Source organism: Dermacentor variabilis, chromosome 1 (genome assembly GCF_050947875.1).
Source record: "Dermacentor variabilis isolate Ectoservices chromosome 1, ASM5094787v1, whole genome shotgun sequence".
Lineage (NCBI taxonomy): Eukaryota > Metazoa > Arthropoda > Arachnida > Ixodida > Ixodidae > Dermacentor > Dermacentor variabilis.
In genome coordinates, this window is record NC_134568.1 from 68,169,613 (window position 1) to 68,187,339 (window position 17,727).

Sequence of the window (17,727 nt, forward strand, 5' to 3'; positions counted from 1 at the left end):
ACTTAAGTTTTTAAGCAATTTTATTTCGAAGAATCACAAGCGGCAACTCGCGGGCGAAGGCTGCTAACCACGCCGCCGAGCAAACTCGAGACATCGAACGCAAGCGACAACTGCGGACTGCGGGCATACCGTCACTGATGTCGTTCTCTCCGTCGCAGCCAATTGTGTGTGTACCCTCATAATTGAGAAACACTTTATTGAACCCTCGGGATTAACCCAGTGATAAACACAGGGGCCGCACGTTTCACCTTTTGTTTCAAGGGCTCTGGTGAGGCAGTTCTGCTCTAGCTAATTTTTGCATGTTACGTGTTCTGTATATCATATTATTCTCCCGCAATGCAGTGTAAGGCTCCTAGTACTCGTCCCTAGTCATCGCCATAATGTCAAAGCACGTAGATTTTACGCACTTTACAGCGACTATTTTTAGGCCCCTTTACAGCCACGTCACATCTTCACAGAACACATCATTCCACCGTGAAATCACTAACACTGTCTTGGCGCTCTTTGGCCATATCTGGCCCTTGCGCCACTAAACAACATTCATTCATTCATTCATTCATTCAGACAGAGTTCTTGCAGACTGCACAAAATAGCCGCTTTGGCTCCTTAGATTTAGTACGTCGTAGGAGCTAAGCTTCGCTGCCATTGCGGGCTCATCGCTTTTGTTTTTCACTTGGTAATCTTCACCGAAGTAGCTTCCCTGCTACAACTGATATTCCCCGGCATTTATCTTCTCATCCTTTGTTCGCTCAATGTACGCCCGTACCACCATGAACGGCCGCTGGCAGTTCGGTGCCTGCAGGCTGCTGGCCACAAGATCATCACGCAATGAGTTGCATGCCGGTAGTAGGCGTAAACGGTATAACGACGGCAATCATAAGCTTGGTTTAGCCGTATTCGAATGTTGTGACTCAGCGGCTGTTGCATTCTGATGTTAACACCAGGCGGCGGGTTTCGTTTCAGGCTACGGTGGCTGAATTGCAGTGGGTGCTGCTTGAATAAACGCCTGTGTATTGAAATTTTGATGCACGTCGAAGGAACACATGCGGAGAAAACTAATCCGCTGTCCTCAGCCGCGGTATCTCGTTTACCCGGATTGCGGGTGTGGGACTTAAAGGCGTGCAACTTCATCCATCGTATTCTGCAATTCAACGAACTTTGAATCAAAATCCGTTACCATTCGGTCTAGTCGCATTTAACATACGCTTTCCTTAAGCTTTAACTAACGCTAATGCTTAAGCGTTAGTTTTGGTGCGGGCTAGGCGTTCTTGCTCCCGATCTCGAGCTCGCTTGATCGCTTTGGGGCCTGAAGGTCCTGCTTCTGCCATGACACTTCAGTGAAAATGATGTTTTATAGCGTTCTCGTTTGAACTACTAGGCTCCTCTTCGATGAACATCTTGAAAGGACAGCGCAAGACGACTAATACAAAAGGCAGAAAACACACAGGTTTCCTGCCTTTTGTCTTTGTCGTCTTGCGCTGCCCCTTCAAGATGTTCAACCGGTACCAACTCGCCCAAATGTCGATTCCTCTTCGAATCTTGAGCACTCGCCGGCTTTGCAAACATGCACCGGTGTAGTCGAAGGCAGTATGACCACGACCTCATGACGACAATGCAATGACGATTCTGAAATGATTAGGATCGTACAACGACAACAGCGTGACGACGGCGACATAAGAACAATCGGATGACGATGAGTGTATGACGATGATGGCGCAACGATGACGCTATGGCGAGAATCGAATGACGAAGCTGGAGTGCCGATGATGGAACGACCACGACGGCATCACAACGGTGGTACGACAACGAATGCATGACGACCACTGTACGACGATGATGACATGAAATCGATATCATAATCACAATTGAATGATAGTAGCGTCATTACGATAGAATGACGAAGAAGGAATGACTTCGATGAAACGACGAAGGCGGTATGACGACAATAGGGTGACAACGAAAAGTGAAGTTAATGACGTAGTGACGACTGCAAGACGAGAGTCGGATGACGACGAATATATAACTATGCAGCGAGGTAGCGTGAAGACGACTGCATGGCGATGACGGTATTACAATGACGGCGTAACGATGACGGCGCCACGGCAATGGATCATGCCCACCGAGATGACGACATACCCAGCAGCACATACCCAGCTGCGGAATCCCATGGGAACTACGAAATCGCCGGGATCAGCCCACCACTGCGGATGGCGCCAATGGCGCATAACGGAGCTACGAGCTGAGAAAAGCTAGAGCTTTCTTTTTAAAAAAAAAGTACTTACATTTCATACTATACACAACTTACCAATTGTGCTGCAAGCTTCAAGTGCGTCCTGCTGATCAGGAGGACGTCAAAATAATTCCAAAATATGCAAATTGCTTTCAAGCGCAGGTCCTCGCATGCATTGCAGAGTATGCAGACTTTGTACACACAGACGCACGCACGCACAGGCACGCACACACATGCAAACACGCACGCACACACACACGCACACACGCACGCACGCACGCACGCACGCACATGCACGCACGCACATGCACGCACGCACATGCACGCACGCACATGCACGCACGCACATGCACGCACCTGTTCTATTACTTGCTTGACGGGTACTTGAGGAGTATAGTTTGCAGACTTCATCGTTGTAAATATACGTCGACTGAACCCGAGTTCCAGTTCGTATTTTCTACAACTTTCCCTTTTTCGCCTGTTCTTTAGCTTTGGCACATATTTTCACGTTCTTCGTCATCGTTCCTTTCAATAAGTCGCCTGCGGACGCTTTTCGATTTCAGTGGTTTTTCTGACTCTCAGTCGAAGTCAGTCATCGCGTCGATAGAAGGGATAACAACTCAGACGTCGCCAAATCTACAAAAGTCCCACATCGATGTTTTTCTGCTCCCTATTCAGTCTGCTCCAGTCCATTGCCTTGTTTTTCTTTTGGTTTCCATCAAAACTTTTTCGAGATGTTCTCGGTGGGCTGGGTCAATGCCTACGTGGGCGGATTTGTGCCAGGGGCCAATTGTTGCTTCTGCTTCTTCTTTTTGTAGCCATCGAGTTTCGCGGGGGCCACCGTTTCTTTTCGCAACCGTTATTCTCAGTATCGCGAAGCAATAGGAAAGCTGGAAGTAGCACTCACCCGCGTGGCTTTGCAGCCGGCTACCCTATTTTCTGAGCAGGGGTCCTGCTCTGCAGCATCCTTACCGGCGCACTTCACTCGGGTACAAGCGTAGATTTGTGTCCTCAGCCACCCATGTTCTCGCTTTGTCGCCACGGGTGAACTCCATGTTAATGGAAGAAGACGAAGGGGGGAATTTGGGGCCATCAGCCGCAGTCCACCCTGCTTATTCTTTCTTGCTCCTGTCGCTGTAGTATAATTATTTTCTTTTCGTTTCTGCTTGTGTTTTCATCATTTGTAGTGCGTAGTGGGGTGTGTTGCATCCACACCTCTCCTTTTTCGTGATACTTTCTCTCTAGCATATGTGCTTGTTGACGTCTGCAGTGTGCGTGCTTGCGTGTGTATGTGCGTTTGTGTGTGTGTGTTTTAATCTACCTCCTTTTCTTTTATCCCTCATCATCTCACTTGTAGTAGCATGCCAGGCCTGTCATTAAGCTAACATCTGCAGATAATATTAAATGTTCTCGTTGTCTGTATGTAATGTAGCCCACATTTTTGTTGTTTGTATTATTATACAAGGAAGGGGTTGTGTCGGAGTGCAAGATGCTGTAGTCTCCATCGCGTAGCATCTTTCGAGCTCGCAGTGGAGTGATGGTGCGTATCGGCTTTCTCTTGCGCCTTTCTTAATTGATTTCACCTTTTGTGCTTGCCAGAGAAAAAGGTGAAACTTTTGCATTCTTCGTTTAAAAGAATAACTAGACTGAGTTTCAGTGCTTCGCCATGCTCATGATGCTTGTTCAGTGCCCTGTAAACGTTTTTTTTTTCGCCCTCTTTGTGGTTGTGTTGCATTGACCTGTAATATAAGTTCGGCCAATGGTGATTTGAATCTTGTCTGACAAAAATAAATGAGAAGGCCCCCCTCACGTAATAAAGTTACGAACTACTACTAAGAAACAAAACATAGATAGAGTGGAAGAACATGAAATTCGTTGTTGACTGTATTGCAGAGCAACATTGGTTGTTTTACCTAAAATATTTGCGACTGTTAATTTATCCTATTTGGTTCTTCATTATACCTTGTATTTAGCTGGGTAAACACAAAGTACGATCCCAGGCGAATGCGACGTCCTTGGTAGATGGATTTTATATACGAAAATAATGCAGGCCATGGAGGCTCAAGCAGGTTGGGCACTACAAAACATTCCGAGAACACGGCATAAGCTGTAGCATTTATTTATTTATTTATTTATTTATTTATTTATTTATTTATTTATTTATTTGCTTACCGACTTACTGAGAAATCTTAGCACCTATACTGTTGCCGGCTTCTTCACACAGTATAAGTTCTTCACTGATTAAAGGCGAATAAGATAAAGTAAAATGAGAGCATTGCTAACATACAACAATTTTCGTAAATGTGTGTGCATAGTAAATGAAATATAGCAATTAAGACAGGAGCATTCAGCAACAAATCGGCGCATTCTGTAGGTTCGGCGAGTAGCTTCTACATTGCTGCTGGATGTTCGTGAGCTTCATCTGTCACACGTGGTCGGACAAGGCACGTAGCTGGAGCCATTGTTTTGATAAGGAGACTTTTCCTGGCTAGCGCGGCGTGAGATATTTCCCTAGTCGAAACGGTAACTCAAGCAACATGCCTTGTCCGACTTCTGATCACTTCAAGTTTTCATCTCCCTGTGAACAGTTGTCTTGTTTGGATAATCTATCACAAGGGTGCTAGAAAGACAGTCCTGAGCAAACCCTCAAGCTGCAAGCTGAAATATAATAATCTTAGTACGTGATTTTTTAAACTGAATAACGAGATTTTTAGCGCAGGAAACAGAGTTGAGACTTACGTGTGTCTCAAGGAGGATGATGCTGATGATTTTTATTTGCATTGGCATACCATTTAGAAATGGGCAGCGACAAATAGTCACCTCGCCTGCTTGAGCAAATCAGGTTTTACAAGATCTATTGCAGTCTATCATTTTGCCTATCTATACTTAATGTCCTGTTTCTTCATTAAAACCTTTATATCTCTTTTGTGCAGTCATCTATGCCAATAATGACCGTGGCTACATTAATTTCTTCTCGGCTTTTTTTTTTCGCCAATCCTTTAGAGTGACAATACGATAACTTCTATTTGGGCTCCCCACCAAGGAGTAACGCACGCAGCACATAGCATGATCGACCTTGTTCACCTTCTCCTTGACCGTAACTAAATGTCTTTTCCACAAGAGAGACGCATGAAGGACCACATCGAGTAATTTGTGGTGGTTTACGCGTTCAATGATCTTACAATTCAAAATTTGGGAAAAATGTTTTCATCGTTTTCTGGTAATCGCGAAAGATTGGAAAACGAACATCCTTGGATTAAACTCGTACTCCAAGCTCGTACCAGCTCTTTCATTACATGAATGTCAGACTGCAATAGTTACTGCATATCAAACGGATCTGTGCCAGTAAATTATGAGTTGCTATAACCGTTGGTGGTACCAAGAAGGCAACGATCGTGTTGAATGCGAACAGTTTGCAGAGGCGGCACAAACGTAAAGAAGCAGCCTTATACAAAGAAGAGAGAACTTAGTTGCAAGTTACATAAAAATGCAAAGAAGACAAGCAGAGCACCGCTCACGACTCTCAAGGAACGATCCGCTGTCGACGGGGCGAAACGAACTTTACGCGAAACGTGAACGAGCCGATTGGAAATGACTGCGGTATAGACCAAATCAACAGGGTGCGAATTCACGAGACTTCTTTTTTGTTAGTAAGTGCTGTTTGCCAGTCACGGGCAACATTCGCTAATACTATACCCAGCATCACAATAGACTGACGCCTGCACTTAGGAGCAATTTCCAGCGTGAGAAAGTTTCTTAAAGTACGGACTTCGATCCGGTCACTGACATGCAAACGCCTGCGCTTTTTAGTGATGGATCCGCTTCCGTGGTTCAGTGACAGTGATGTTGCGCCGCCAAGCACGAGGTCGCGGGGGATCGATTGCACGCCACAACGGCATTCAGGTGCAAGTGGGATGTAAAAAAAAAGCATGTGCACGGTGCTTTTGATGCAAGGTTAAGAACTCCAGTGGGCCAAAATTAGTTTGTAGCAGTCAACTAGACAGAGCATCATTTATAGCCCACAGTGCAACTCCAGGACGTTTGTGGCTCGTCGTGGTAATTACCAACCCCAGCTGCCTTTCTCGTTGGAATAGCCTACCGCCCCATGTGGGAGGCATATGGCTGTGACACGACACTGGCACACATTATGTTAGTCTGCTCGCACTGTATTCCCCAGAAGCAAGTGATGTACACAGTGATGGATATACTGGACAATCGTTCATCATCAGAACAAAATGTTGTAGGCCAATGTTCTCCGAAAGGAACTTCGTCCAATACTAATATATGTGCGATATTGAAGGTCCTGAGGTCTACCGCCCTTTATACTTCAAGAACGACATCTGCTACCGTGCTGTAAGTGTACGCATTGTACTTTGTTTTTGATTGTCTCTCTTTCGCTCCCCTATACGCTCTCGTTTTCTTTTTATTGCGCTAGCAGCAATATGGACACTCCAGGTGCATTTCTGCCTTCGCCGTCGGCCATGTTCTGTATAAAGTCTAAGGGTGATAACATCGCTGCCGCGCGCCGTATGCTTATGCGCAAGTGAAAGCGTGCGAGGGTGAGCCGGCATTTTCGCGCGCGCAAGGGAAGAAAGAGGACCGTCTTCCGTCGCGCGCAAGGCACGGGGAGGGGGTGAGGGAGGGGGTGGGAAGGAGGGCGTTCTACTCACGCGGCTGCTCCGCATGGTGCGGCCGCGCGGGCCCTACCTTGAAACCAGTCTGCGATGAGTACAGAGTCTAGGTGCACCGGGAGCTCATAGCTTTGTGTGCGCTGTGTTCGCGACCCTTAGTTCGCGATTAAGCCAGAGGCAGCGCGAAGGTCAATTCGCGTGCTGCTACTGCTGCCAGTCATACTCACGCCAGCGCTTTGACAGCGAGTGTCCGCGCTCATAGAGTGAGATGAGTTTTTTTTTTTTTTGTCTGTGTGCGCGTGACCCAATCTTTGTTAACTTAGTAAGCGAATGTTTACGAGTTCATACGGCCTATAAAGCTAATATCCTTAAATCGTACAGCGGTCTACTAATTTGCTATCGGAATTAATGCTTCACCTTTAGAGTGAGTCTGCGACTCTATTATATTGTTACCCCTTTCACCTCGTACTAGGTAACCAACCAAAACTACCTCTAAATAACCCCCATCCCTTCTTTTTATACAAGCGCTCTCTCTATGAGTTGAGTTGAGTGGTTGTAGGCTACTGGTGGGATTAGCCTTGCAGCTACTGCCGCAAATCGCTCCGCCGTAGCGACACTTAAAATTAATAAATCACATAAATCAGACACAGACCTCACAATAATAAATAGTCTCTCCTAAGGTCACCATGTGGAGGCCAAAGCCGTGTCCTGCAGGTTATTTCAAAGAAGGCGAGAGAACTCCTTCCTACACAACTGGTTCCCACGAGGGAAAACAATGTCCTGACGAGAACTGTGACAAATTCCTGTCTTCTTGGGGGACCCAAATAACTCACTCCTTTCCGCGTTATACAGAGTACAGCACATAAGGTAATGTTCTATGTCATCGAACACATCACACGTTGAACATAATGGAGACAACGCCAGGCCAGTCTTATACTTCCACGCAAGGGTACGATCAGAGCCCATGCGAATGTGGAGCAGTAAAGTGGCTTGGTTTCTTTTGAGGCCCTTGGTCACACATGGATTGTGAGGTGACCTCCACAAAGAACTAAAGTGGCACAACACCGCTTCTCTGAAGAGTCTCTTATCCTCTTGAGGCACTTTTCTCAATGGATTCCCGACAGCGCTCTATGGGCGAGGCTGTCCGCCATCTCGTTGCCTATGATACCTATGTGCGAGGGCACCCATTGGAAACGTATGGAGAAGCCTTTGATACGGAGATTGTGCACCGAGCGTAGGGAGCTAAGGCATAAGGCATCAGTAGGGAACCCGTGCTCTAACGTTTGAAGGACAGATTTTGAATCTGTAAGAATGACAACAGGTTGAGGCGTGCAAAACCGTAGTTTCTTTAGAGCTGCCTCAATGGCAAAGCTTTCGGCCGTTGTGGAGGACACGACTGCAGTGAAGCGAACAGACCAATCATACTTCAAAGAGGGAATGTGAAAAGCAGCTGCACTAGATCCTTTGACCTTGTCCACAGAGCCATCAGTAAAGATTTGAAGATGACGTGCATATTCAGTCTCAAGATGTTCCAGTACCAGCGAACGCGTTGCTGCCAAAGGAGAACTCCGCTTAGCGCGAACATGAGGAATTGTCAACGAACAATTGAGGCTCGCGAATGACCAAGGTGATTTCAACCTCTTAGTTCGACCTCTAGCGTCTAGACCGAGCTAACCAAGAGTACTAAGGGCCAAGTACGCTCGGGACTCGGATCTCTTTCGAAGGCGCTGTAGAAGGGCTCGCCCGGCTACCGTCTGTTTCAGGCGGCCAATTTGCATCAATTACCTTTGTGAAGCGACTAGGCTAAGAGGTCTCGATACATACTCATGAATCGCAGAAAATAGCCCTGTAAGCCTATGGCCTGCAAACTATTTAGTATTCAGCTCTGGAGGACGCTATCATAAGCCTTTGATACGTCTAGAAAAATAGCTAGTGTTGAAAGGCAGAAAGCTCTGTTATGTTCAGTGTGGCTTATCAAGTCCAAGAGGCTATCTTGCGCGCTTAAACCTGTGCGGAATGCAGTCATGCATGTTGGCAGAGCCCTTCTATCTTCGGGCCGCCATGATAAACGCTTACTTGCTAGCTTCTCCATGAGCTTAGCCACACACGACGTCAGTGATATAGGATGATACGATGCCAAGTCTGCCATTTCTTTAAAGGGCTTCATTCAGCACTGGGGCAACACAAGCCGCCTTCCATGAAGGAGGAACGTCGCCAGTCTCCCACACTCGATTGAGGTAGCTTAGGAGCATCTTCCGGTGTTCCAGAGGTAGTTTCTGCATCATCTGGTTGGTAATGCCGTCAGGACATGGTGCACATCGACACCGCAGGCTGAGTGCTGTCTGTCGCTCTCGAAGTGTGAACGAGGTGTCCATAACAGACGTTGATGTTGCAGGCAGAGCGCAGGGATGAATTCCTGAACTTGCACGTACAAATGCATCTGCAAATTCCTCTGCCAAGCACGCGAGAGACTTCTGCTTACGCAGTGCAAGCGCTTCGAAAGGCTTACTAGGACGAGAATTGCCAGCAAGACTGCTAGTCACTCGCCAAATTCTCGTCATCGGTGAGAAAACAGTCAAGCTAGCGCAGAATGACGCCCAATGCGACCTACAGAGCTTGTTCGTAGGGCGTCGAGTGGCAGAGTTAAGCCTATTGAAGGTTGTCTTCAAGGATCTGTCGTCCTTCTTCCGCATCAATTGTCACTCCGCCCTTCTGCGCGCGGCGCATAGGTTCCTGAGTTTTAAATCCGGAGTCGGAAAATGATTAGGCTATTTGACCGCCGTGGTAGCAGCCATCTTACCAGAAATCATTTTGTCTAACACATCACCAGAAACACATGTAAGTTGCTCCTGTATTTGTCCCAATTAACAACATGGCTAATTTTAGAGCCGCTCATATGGAAGTCGGCAGTAGACACTAAAATTGGATAGTGATCACTTCCCATGCGGTCAGGTGCAGTTGACCACTTTACACGGACGTCAGGTGAATGGAAGGTTAGGTCTATAGATGTGGCTGAGGCTGGAGGCCGGAAGAAAGTGGGACTTCCGTCATTGGCCACGCACAGGTCCAAACTGTCGATAACTTCTAACAAGTTTGCTTCCGCGGGAATCTGTGTTCCGGTCACCCCAGACAGAGTGATGGGCGTTGAAGTCACCGCAGATAATTAGGGGCGCTAGGCAACGGTCATAAAGCTGCCGGAGAAACAAATCCATTGCTACCTTTTTCTGTGGAGACACGTATACGGATGCAACAGAAAGAGTTCGGAAGCCGAGCCGTATCCTCACAGCCGCTACCTAAGTGCTATCGGTGCAAAGATTGATGACGTTCAAAGCCACATTAGGAATCTCTCTTCGTAGGGCTGCCGTCATTCACACAGCACATTTCTGCGAGGCACGACCTATAGTAGCTGCTTGGACTTAGCTTTGGTGTCACGGCGCTTTGCCTCGAGCGTCCAATGGTTTACAGACATAGAAACACATGGACGTGACCATATTCCAACATACATAAAGATTAGAGGAGTTGAGCAACACTCCCCAACTGTCTTGCGTACAGTTGATTGGTCAAAATTTAAGAAGGATATGGATGACACATGTAGGGAATGCCTCTCACACAGTATCGAAGAAGTAATCGCAGAGGCATTGAAAACATCAATCTGCTCGCTTACAAGGTCAGCAAGGCGAACAGACTTGGACATGGAACCAGAGAGGCTGCGTGCGGCACGCCGACAGGCGGAGAGGAGGTATCGGCGCACGAAGTCCGTCTTAGATCTGAGGGTTTCACGACGCATACAAAAGAAAGTCCAGCGTCGCATGGATAAATTGGAAGATAAGCGATGGAAGACTATCTGTCAGTCGCTTGATCCCCGAAAATCGCTCTCACACATATGGAGAACGGTTAGGGTTCTTCGCTCATCTCCGCATCAAAGGAAGCCCTTCGCTGCTCTGGCCTCCTGCCAACTCCACTCGGAACTTCAAGTGGCTGAAGAGTTCTGTGCACGGGTTGCTGCGTCCGTGGCCATCATTACTGACGCAGCATTGCATGACATCCCTGAGGCACGTGTATCAGAAATGAACGTGCTATTTTCACTCGAAGATCTCGATGCTGCGTTGGCGACCTGCAGGCGTTCTTCGTCACCAGGACCTGATGGCATCACGTATGCAGCCCTATGCCACCTCGGACATGACGCACGTGATGAGCTGCTCAACTACTACAACGAGTCTTGGCAGAACGGCGCCGTTCCTAAACAATGGAAATCGAGCAGCTTGATCCCCATTCTGAAACCTGGAAAGTCTCCGCTTGAGATCTATCATATCGTCCGATTGCGCTTTCGAGCTGCGTCTGCAAAGTGATGGAAAGAATGATTCTTGCTCGCTTGGAATGGTACCTGGAACGATTCAATATCTATCCGGACGCCATGAAAGGCTTTCGTCGAGGTCGCACGTCCATCGACAACTTCATTGACATCGTAACATGGGTCCAAAATCAAAAAAGCCTCAAGCGCCTATCTGCGGCACTTTTTCTGGATATAAAAGGAGCATACGACAACGTCGCCCATGAGGCCATACTGAACTCACTTGAGGCTGTTGGAGTTGGTGGCCGGATATATAAATGGATTCGGGACTATTTGACTGAGAGGCGTTTTTTCTTGCAGACCGAAGGCGGCCCAATTGCAGACCATTACATCTGTCGTGGTGTGCCGCAGGGTGGAGTGTTGAGCCCTTTTTGTTCAACCTCGTCCTGGTAGGACTAGCGGATTACCTACCGCAGACAGTAAACGTCTCAATGTACGCCGACGACATTTGCATCTGGGCCTCTGCCGTGACTCGCCCTTAGCTAAGAGCCAGACTTCAGCGGGTGGCAACCATGACGGCGTCTTATCTCCGAGAACAAGGCCTCAGTGTGTCTACTGAAAAGTGCGCATTACTTGGTTTTACGCGCAAACAAATGTCATCGTATCCTGTTACCATCAATGGTCAAGCTATATCCTATGATAAGACGCATCGCTTTCTGGGCGTCATCATTGACCACAACCTCTCGTGGAGCCCTCACTGCGTCTATCTGAAGAAGTTAGTGGTCATTGATCAGGTCTTTAAATTCTTATGCGGGAAAAACTGGGGTACACCAGTCCATTCTATGTTGCAGCTGTACAGGGTTTTCTTTCTCGGACTGCTACGTTACAGCGTACCAGTGTTGTCAAATGCATGCAAGACGAACTTTCGCGCCTTGGAGAGCATGCAAGGTCAAGCCCTACGCACGGGTTTAGGGCTGCCTCGGTGCACCTCAACAGCAGCAACAATCGCCATCGTAGGAGACCATATAATCCAAACACATGTAGCTGTCGACTCTCTCAGAGCGCACATTCGCCATCTGTCAAGGATCCCCGACGATCACTTGGCCTCCCTACCAGCCGAGAGACCTCAAGCGACCTTTTCACGAGTGATTAGCGCTCATCAAGAGTACATACCGGCATCTTTTACACCGGCGGCGAAGCCTTCCTCTCCCCTGTGGTGCCTGCGACAGCCTCAAGTGAATTTTTTCTATTCCTGGAATCACAAGAAAGTCCAATGATCCATCGCCGGCTCTGAAGCAACTTACGCTCCTATTACTATACCAGACGTATCATGACCGCATACATATATATACCTATGGTTCGACCTCACCTACCAGCTCAACTGCCGCATTTGTCGTTCCAGCCAAGAACGTTACAGTTAAATTCAAATTGTCGCACACGACTACATCTACATCGGCAGAACTCGCAGCTCTCCATGCCGCTATCATGTACATCACCGAAGAGCCAACAGAGAAATGGGTCGTATTTTGTGACTCTAAGGCAGCCCTTCACAACATCAAGTCCGCATTACGTCACAGAACATACGAGCAGATGACATATGACATCAGAGAACTACACCACCATGCTCTGGAAAGAGGACACCACAATATATTTCAATGGATTCCTGTTCACTGTGGCATCGTCGGCAACAATCTAGCTGACAAGGCTGCCCGGTGTGCCCACCAAGATACCAGGACGCGTCCAACACCTTTGGCGAGGTCGGACGCTGCCAGAGAACTTCGCCTACTTGCACGCAAGAAGTCACAAGAACACTGGATTTCAAGTGCCTTCAATTGCAAATTACGTAAACTGGACCCAACGCTACGGCTACAACTGCCATCTAGCCTTTCCCGCGGCGAAACAACCTTGTTGTGTCGCTTGTGGCTGGGAGTGGCGTTCACGAAAGCATATTCCTACCGTATGGGAATGGCCGAGAGCCCGATCTGCGACTCCTGTGGGTGCGAGGAGACCATCCAGCACCTATTGTGTACCTGCCCTCGCTACAATGTCCAACGCCTCTCTCTGCGGGCAACTTTACGCCGACTGGACTCGAGACCGTTCACCGAGTCAAAGATACTCGGACCGTGGCCACACCCATCATTGGCTCGAAAAGCGATTCGTGCACTAGTGCAGTACTTGAAGTGCACGGGCTTAAGAGACCGTTTATAGTGTCCTTGGGTACGGTGTCCCTCCCACACGTACTCTGTGCTTACTCTCTCCCTTTCTTCTTCTTTCTGTTCCCCTTTCCCACACCGCCAGTGTAGTGTAGCAAACCGGATGCTGTTCTGGTTGACCTCCCTGCCTTTCCTACCATTGTTTTCTCTCTCTCTCTCTTCGTATGTAAAGGGCGGCACTTCCTGCGGGAAACGACCTTATACTGCAATTCTTGTGGGCGACATATCCAGTCAAAGATCTCCCGCTGGTAGGCCAGCCTCTGAGAGGGCCAATACTGGAACACAAGTTTCTTTCAAAAATAATTTGTTGTGCTAATCGACTTATAATCCCAGCGCAGTTCCACTGCATAAAAAACGGCACCTTTCGATGATTTTTAGTTGCACGAGATTGAAGAAAACTAGCCATATTATCAGGTTAAGTTCGCTACGAAGGTGGTAAACATGGACTCAGAGGAAAGAACGAGCTGTAGAAAGTTCTTCGGGGTGCCAGTCTGCATCGCTTTAACGCAGGACTTCAAACAAAACTCGCTGAAGGTCGGACAGATACGGATTTTTGAGCTCCTTATTTTGCTGTACGCACTGCCTCACATCTTCAACAAAAGATGCGGACTGGGACCCACTCTTGGCCACTGCAGCTGGTTTCTTCATCTCTTTTGAGGCAAGAGAATGTCCTCCATGTCGTCGAGTCTGGCTGTGATCTGGTTGCTGAGCAACTTGGACACTTTTTGCTGAAGCAGATCGAACAACCGACTCACTCACAGAGGACTTTGCCGTCTTGCTAGGGTCAGGTCGCTCACGGACGTTGCTTGTTACCACGCCACGAACTTCCGACTCTAACGCAGGGAACTCGTCACTTCCAGGTATCCGCTTCTCAGTAGGTTGTGGTTTGGGACCACTAATGAAGGACACTCGACGGTGCAAGGCGCTTACACGGAAGGGGCAGCCACTGAAACTCGCTGGATGGTTACCCGCACAATTAGCGCAAGCAAAATCTGCCTTTCAGGCTCTGTAATCGCGGGCGCCACCGCATCGTTTGCACAGTTGATCTTTGATGCAAACTTTGGCTACATGCCCAAAGCGTTGGCACCTAAAGCATCGGGGAGGAGTTTCGACGAATTCTTTGACTGCATGCTTGGTAAAACCGAGGTCAATCTTTTCGGGGCGCTCGGTGTTGGGAGGAAACGTTAGCACGACAGACTTAGTAGGCTTCGCTGCCCATTCTTTTTCTTGAGTCTCCACCCGGCGCATCAGACGTTTCACGTGCAGTACACCTTGCAGTTTCAAGTAGTCAAGAAGGTCGCTTTCCGAATACCACACTGGTACTCCCCTAATAATACATGTGTTAGTCATGTAGGCGTGGGGCAACCGGGGTTTAACTCTTATGTCACCAATCTGAGAGCATCGGAGAAGAATGTCAACTTGCTTTTCAGTTGCGATATCTAGATGAAGAGCACTTTGCGTTGTGAAGCGACTGCGAATCGGAGCAGATCCCAGCAGTGTCCGGGGAAGTGCATTGGTGTTCCGGTTCCTTTTGTGCTTCAGTGCCTAAAACAACGTTTTTATAAAAAGATAACTGGAACGCCAACGCATTTCGTCGGATAGAATGAAAAATATCTCGGAACTGGTGCTGTCCAGAGAATTCTTTCGAAGTGAATACGCCGTGCGACCTCAGCGGCTATAATTCTTTGACTGAAATATGTGGCGTAAAGTAATTATTTAAGAAGTTATTTAGTGTAATTACGTTAATTATTCAATTGAACATTTCGGTCTCTCGTAGAAGAAATGGTCGCCTCATCGAGTAATTTACATCAAGGGTTAGAATTGTGCTATCTGCCATACACAGTCATTAAAAAAGTTTTGGTGCAGCTAAAGAAAAAACACCCTGCGTATCTATCTGCTTGAGTTGATGCGTTACCGTATCGAAAATTTCAAAGTATACAATTAATCTTACCTTCAGCATCAATTTCCCACTGCAAATTGTGGGAAAGTTCCAGAAGTTGTATACCACAGAACAGGCCGCTGAGAGAACAATTTTCTTCTTTAATTAACATATTGTTTTCTGTGTTTTGGTTCATAGTTTCTTTGTAAGTAATGTGTTCCATTACTTTTCATGCCACCGGCCGTCAGCGACATGTCTGTGATTCTGTACGTTGCTTTCTGATCCACCTTTATTGAATTCGTACATGCGACATTTTCCAAGTTGTTTGCGGACAAAAAGGAATCTTCACTATCGCTCTTCCTATACATCAATTTTTCCTTTTCTCCAATGCGAGAGGTCACAAACCTGATCTTTTTTTCTCTTATGCTTAGCCTCTCTGCCTTTTATCTGTTTTTTACCTCTGTCCTTCTAATTTCTGCGAGCAGCCTAAGTGGATGCTGCGTCGGGAACCAGTATCAGCTACACCACTGTCTCTTCTCTCAGAAAGTGTCTGGAGATTTTGGACGCATCAACTACAGCGACTGCAAGTGGCGCTATTCAGGCGGCCCCGCTTACCTCGCACAGACGTTCGTTCAATGATCTTTACGCTAAATTAGGCACGCACTCCAAGTAACCTTCTTTAGCCTAAGGTCATTCTGCCTCGCTAGTGGCCGTCTCAGGGCAAGCTTGCACCCAAAACTAATTTTCTTGCAGTCGTCTTGGATGATTTTCTCTCGATAGCGCTCTGCATCATTTTTTTATTTGCTTTGTGTTGCCACATCGGCCGCCTCTTTGGGTCCGCCAACCGTTCTCAACAAATCGAGACGCCTGACATGGTTAGGCCACGTGGCAATGGGAGGCCATCGGCCGATTCTCGTTGCCAGCTTTTCCCGATTTTCCGAATGTGTAGAGGCTCGCATAAACGAAGGGAAGGAAGCAAGAAAACGTTCAAGACAGAAAATACGAATGTCAGATGCACAACCACAGGAGCGCGGAGTGTTCCTACAGAGCTTGCAGATATAAGCCTCACAATGTAATATATATATATATAGTCATATCATCAGAAGCCAACACCTGCGGCAAGTTGTTTTTTCATCCGCCTTAATTTTTAATTACTAGTAATTTATTGTTTATTTATTTCATTTAATAAGCACAAGTAATTCCCCCTATGTTGTCCTTGGTGTCAGTGTTTGTTGGCTTCTTATGATATGACTAATAAAAATCCGGTCCCTCGGTTAACCCCCTTTGTTCTCGTTTATTACATAACGAGGGTCTTGCCTCCGGCAACATTGATGCCTTCAGGTAGCGTATGTGGGTTTATTGACCAGTTGCCTTCACCCAAAAAGATCACGTTCTCGTGACGCCTGCGGCAAAAAGGACGTTCCACGTCCGCCGCCAAGGTCTGTGAGTGGTGGCGCTGGCTAACACTCCCAGGTTTCTACTGCGACACATAAATACCCAAGAAAGTGGATGGGAAAACGGCGTCGTGGTAGCTGAATTGGTAGAGCATCGCACGCGTAATGCGAAGGCTGTGGGTTCGATTCCCACCTGCGGCAAGTTGTTTTTTTCATCCACTTTCATTTCCATTAATTTATCGTTTCCTTATTTCACTTAATAAGCTCAAGTATTTTCTCCTATGTTGTCCTTGGTGTCAGTGTTTGTCGGCTTCTTATGATATGACTAATGAAAATCGGGCCCCTCGGTTAACCCCCTTTCTTCTCGTTTATATATATATATATATATATATATATATATATATATATATATATATATATAATTTAGCCTTCTTCTAGAGAACAGATAAGTTCAATTGACTGTGCTTTCCCTGGCTTCCTAGTCATCTGCTGTAACTGATTAGGCGGATTGTAATTAGGCGGCTGGAAAAAGTTTTTCTATGATTATCACATAGCCGTATTAATTTCAAGATATCAATTCTCCCATTATCATCTAACCTCTTTCACGCCAACTTTCGTGACATATAATATCGTCCGTAGTCTAATGGGTAGAGTAATGGGATTCCTGGGCTGAAGGAACCGGGTTCGAAACCAAGCATCGGGTCAACTTGGGGCACTGGTCATGTGCCACGCTTCAAACACACACCAAAAAAGATTATTTAAAGCTTCTCCGGTGCTGGGCGGAATGGAACTGACATCATACATATTCAGTGAATCTTGCTGAATATATATATATATATATATATATATATATATAAAGTTCCCACGCGTCAGGAAAGTGTATTGTGCGCAAATGAGTTATGCCGTTACATCGCGCATGATGGAATATATGCGAACTTTATATAGACAACTGGTGCAGTCATTTGATAAGCATGTCTACTAGCGTAAGCGCGAGCATCGGTAAAGTGAAGTCCAAATATCATACAAAGCTTCCCATCACACAGATTCGATCTTGTGCATTGGATCTGCTTACTTTTTTTCTCGTAAACA

The 17,727-nt window shown here is 46.9% G+C and overlaps 1 protein-coding gene and 1 non-coding gene across 2 annotated transcripts in view; both read left to right on the forward strand.

Moving 5' to 3' along the window:
• The window catches only part of LOC142578976 (QRFP-like peptide receptor), an 813,496-nt gene that overhangs the window by 80,458 nt on the left and 715,311 nt on the right, over nt 1-17,727 (forward strand). The window lies entirely within an intron of this gene.
• Nucleotides 16,767-16,839, forward strand: TRNAT-CGU (transfer RNA threonine (anticodon CGU)). Its single transcript has one exon. It is a non-coding gene; the product is annotated as a tRNA-Thr (tRNA).